Source organism: Cupressus sempervirens, chromosome 8, assembly GCF_028749045.1.
Source record: "Cupressus sempervirens isolate cs-2001-9-10 chromosome 8, ASM2874904v1, whole genome shotgun sequence".
NCBI classification, from domain to species: domain Eukaryota; kingdom Viridiplantae; phylum Streptophyta; class Pinopsida; order Cupressales; family Cupressaceae; genus Cupressus; species Cupressus sempervirens.
In genome coordinates, this window is record NC_143125.1 from 467932397 (window position 1) to 467937809 (window position 5413).

Consider the following 5413-nt stretch of genomic DNA (forward strand, 5'->3'; position numbering starts at 1 on the left):
GGTAGAATCTATTAATCAGTTGTCTTTCCTTGATGTCCTTCTCATCAAGAAACCTGATGGATCCCTTGGTCATCGTGTTTTTTGTAAGGGTTCACATTTAGATCTATACATCCATTCTTCCTCCCACCACCATCCTAGATAAAAATTTGACATTCTTAAGACCCTTGCTTTGAGAGCCCATAGAATTTGTGATGCAGACTACCTTAATCTGGAACTTAACCGTCTCTGCCAAGTCTTCATACACAATGGCTATTCTCCCAAGAAAATTGCAAGGACCTTTAAGCAAGTTGAGTCCTTCCACTTGTCTTCATCTTATCCCAAACCCTCCCTCCCACCTCATGTTGCAAATGCCTCCCTCCCTTTTGTGCAAGGCATCTCCCAAAAAATCTCCAAGATCTTGTCCAAGAAAGGTTTATGTGTAGCTTTCAAATGTCTCTCCAGGATCAGGAATGGGGTCCCTCCTATCAAGGATGCTAGAGATATATATTCTAGCTCAGAAGTTTACAAAGTGCCCTATTCCTATGGTACACCTTATATTGGTGAAACTAACCACTCTTTCCACACCCAGATCAAAGAGCATGTTGCTGACATTAGACATGATAGGGTCTACAAGTCGGCCTTAGCTGAACATTCCTATTCAACCAAGCATCACATTTGCTTGGAAAACATGCAAATCCTTGCCAAAGAGGATAACTTTTTTAAAAGAAAGCTCAAGGAAGCCATTGAAATTAACAACCACTCCATCAACCTTAATCGTGATGAGGGTTGGACCCTTAACCCAATGTGGCAGCCTATGATGGCCTCCTAGGATCGGCTCAAGGGTTAATTCCCCCCCCCCCCCCCCCCCCTGCCTCTTTCCCTCATGCCTTGACACCTCTACTCCTTCATTTGGTTTCTGAGGCTTTCTCTTTCCTTCCTCGCCTCCCCCCACCGCCTCTGCTCTGAGGTTTCATGCTCCTCCCTCTAAGGCCGTGTCTCTTTTGTGGTTGTTGTGTGTTTCTTTTCTTTCTTGTTGCTCGTGGGCTTTGTGGTTTATGCTTCTCCTCTAGGTTTGTGCTTTTAGTTTTAAGTCTAGGTCCTAGGTAGGGTTGTTGGCTTCCCACTAGTTTCTTCTCTCGCTTTCCTCCTCTCTTGGAAAGTTTTATTCATTTATTTATTTATTCCTATTGGCACTTTCCTCCATGTTCTTTCCTTTTAACTTTTAATTTTATTCTTTACTTATTTGTTTATTGACCTTTATTTTCTTTTAATCTTTTCAATTCTTTATTTATTTATATTTTTTAATTTATTTATTTACACGTGTGCTATAGGTATACTTATTTACTTACATATTTATTCATTTATTTATTTATTTATTTTTAACAAATATTTATTGTATTTTCAATTTATTGTATTTTATTTTCTTCTATTTTTAATTTTAGCTTTTAGTTTTTAATTTTTTAATTTATTTGCTTATTTATTCTTTATTTTATTTTTTCTTAGACTATGTTGGGTGTACACACACACACATATTAACAAATATACATACATGCATTATATATATATATATAAAAATATACATGTACACATTAATATATAAATATAGTGAATTATAGCTATGTGTATATATAATTTGCTATATATTTATATTTATATTTATGTATGTAGGTATATTTGTTCAGATATAAATTTATATATAATATAGACATATGCATCCAAGTGTTTTATACTTTTTAATATAGCTAGGCATTTTTGTGTGTGCATACATAGGTTCATTTGATATTTACCTATGCCTAGGTATATAGATAGACGCACGCGCGTGCGCGCGCACACACACACACACACACATTACATCTTGGGCTCCTTGATGGTGTGGTTTGCATGGTCTTCTTTTGTATTATTTATTTTTTTCTTTTTTCTTTTTCTTTTATAATTCACTTATTTATTTATTTATTTACTCCTATTGAAGTTTTCCACGATGTTCTTTCCTTTTAATTTTTTTTCTTTACTTATTTATTTATTTATTTACCTTTATTTTCTTTTAATCTTTTCAATTTTTTTTATTTATATTTTTAAATTTATTTATTTACACTTGTGTTGCACGTATACTTATTTACTTACTTACTTATTCATTTTTTTAAAAATAATTATTTATTGTATTTTATTTTCTTCTACTTTAAATTTTAGTTTTTAATTTTTTAATTTATTTGTTTATTTATTCTTTATTTTATTTTTGCTTAGGTTGTGTTGGGTATATACATTTAAACACATAAACCAATATACATACACACATTAATATATAAATATAGTGAATTATACTCTCTCTCTCTCTCTCTCTCTCTCTCTCTCTCTCTCTCTCTCTCTCTCTCTCTCACTCACTCACTCACTCACTCTCTCTCTCTCTCTCTCTCTCTCTCTCTCTCTCTCACTCACTCACTCACTCACACACACACACACACACACACACACACACACACACACACACACACACACATAGGTGTTTTATACTTTTTAAATATAGCTAGGCATATGTGTATATGTATACATAGGTACATTAGATATTACCTATGTTCAGATATCTAGTAGTGTGTGTGTGTGTGTGTGTGTGTGTGTGTGTGTGTGTGTGTGTTCACATTATGTCTTGCACTTCATGATGGTGTGGTTTGCATGGTCTTCTTTTGTGTTATTTATTTTTTTTTTTTTTGTTTTTTTTTTTATAATTCCCTTACTGCCTTCTCAATTTATCCTTTTATTTATTTACTTTCTTTTTTGATAGCTATTTAGTCTCCTCCCTCGGTTTGTGTGCTTTCTCCCTCCATGTAGTCCCTTATATCTTTAGAGTCAGTCCCAATTTGCAACTTGTTGTATTTTTTGCAGCTCTTGCTCTCTCATCCTGATGATGAATCACGTCGTGTGATTTGAAATGTTGATGGTAAAAAATCCCAACACAATGTAATCCAAAAGCAATTAAGAACAATTTTAATGGATTGCAGAAATCTAATATCTTGGATATGAACCCATTGTTAAAGATATGTTACAATTAGATGGTAGTACTATCAAGACTTTTAGAATCTTTAGAAATGTTGAAATGGCCATACATGCATTCCCAGGTTGTACTGTAGTTGAAGATATATCAATTGTTGATGTTAAGCCACACTTTTTCATTTTTCTTTCAAGCTGGGATTTTACCACTCAAATAGGTGGTTACATATCTTCTAATTAATCGTATATGATTTTTAGAACTAGATATGGAACCAAAGCTTTAGTCAGAGAATAACCATTAGCCCTCCATCATATTGAGTCCTACACTCTCAATCTCATTAATATGAATTGTACCATCCTAGAAATAGATGAAAATAATATAACAAGTGAGCCTGCCACTTCTTTAGCTAAGATACCCAATTTCCTCTTGGATAAGTGGGCCAATACATATTATTTCGATCCTATTTTAGAAATCGTAGAGACAAGCCTTAGTGCCTACTATATATCATTTCCCCAAATTAATGAAAACCAAAGAAGATATAAGTGGAATTTGGAGCATGTACTTTGATGGATCAAGAAATAAAAATGGATCAAGGGCTGGTGTGGTGTTGATTTCTCCTGCACTAGAAAGGTATGACTTCTCATTTAGGTTTCAATTTAGTTGTACCAATAATGTGGCCAAATATGAAGCATTGATTCAAGGTCTCTTTCATGTTCAAAAGAAAGGAATTCAAGCATTAAGTGTATATGGAGATAGTCAGTTGGTGGTAAATCAGGTGAGAAATCAAAATGTTACTAAGAATGGTTTGCTCAAATATTACAAACATAGTGTATGGGATTTTCTTGAAGGTTTTAGTGTATTTAATATTCAAAGCATTCCTAGAAAAGAAAATAGATATACTAACAGACTTTCAATAGTGGTGCATCTTATGATGTCCCAAGGAGCCTTGAAGATTTGAAGAGGCAGAAGATTAAAATGTTGGTCAGGCTCACCATTCTTGATAATGATATTGTTAGTGTAAATAATTAATTATTATTACACTTTACTTAAGTTTACTTAGATTAATGCATTAGCATATTAGTTTTCATGAAGACACTTAGGAGTATGCATAGTCATATGAGTTGTCTTGTTGAAAACACATGAGTTAGCAACTTATTTGAGCACATGGTATCTACAACATCTCTTTACAAGATACACCTATATAAACTTATCCTCTCATCATCACACAAACTCATGTGCTCAATGGAGGATAATCCACTCTTGGTGGACATGTGCTTAGTTGTGATGTTTATCTCTTTCTTGACTCCTAGTCATTCTAGATTCCTTTATATACAAGCACTTCTAGTGTGTATTCATCAGATATTCATTCTTGTTATTGTTATTATGATCATCCATTATTGATCCATATTGTGCTAGTGCTTGAGCTTCTTTATCTTGGCATCATTTTTCCCTAAGGAAAATTCTTACATGGTAACAGAGCAATAGGAGATCTCTTCACATAGCCATTAACCATTTTTGCTTCACCTCTCAAAGGGCCATAATTTAGATCTAGAGTATCTGTAGAAATTGGGAGTGCTTTGAGCAAGATCTGACCTCGGCATTACATCTAAAGGATTGATTTGGTGAATTTTGACTATAAATTTTCTTAACATAGGCCATAGTCAAATCTAAGGCAAAATGTTTTTGCAAACCCGAACCTAAAGGCCCGATTTGCGAAATTGGTATGATCTCTTTAGATCTGTGCAATGCATTTTTTCAGATCTAATTTTTTTCTGTGTCTCTATATTTGTTTATCTGGATTTTCCTATCAATTGCAAAATTTCATCAAAATTTTGGCCATCTGGCTGGTAGGAGAGCAATTTTTTTGTAGGCAAACTGGGTAGTCGAACCTTGACCACCTATGGTTAGAAATAGTTAGCAAACCAAATGTGCACAAGATCCTAATTACCCATAGATGCGACCATCTTCCAAACTACAAACTACAACAGACTTTCAAATTGCAAACTGCAACGGGCAACCACATACTAGTGGCTTCTAAGCTAATTCATTTGTTGTGTGCTCCCACCTTTGTCCATCTATGCTCCAACAAACATGGTGAATATGGGATTCAAATCCCACATCGGCCACTTCTCCTCCATTGGCAATCTCCACTGTCACTCCCTTCGCACCGTCGGCTAGTCACCTCCTGGTGCTGCAAGTGCTCTGCCACCACTTCAAACATAGAACTTTTCCAATCGAGTCAACATCTACATGCAGTGGTACTAGCTCATGTCATCTACCATGTACACTCCCACAAAATTAGCCATGCAAACTACTACATCAACAATCTGTATAATACAAACTACCACGTCAACTAACTGGGCCAATTTTTTACTAACATCATCAATCCATGAGCCTAAAATTAGCGGCCATTTGACCATCACTAGAAGCCTAATTTGCACTACTATGACA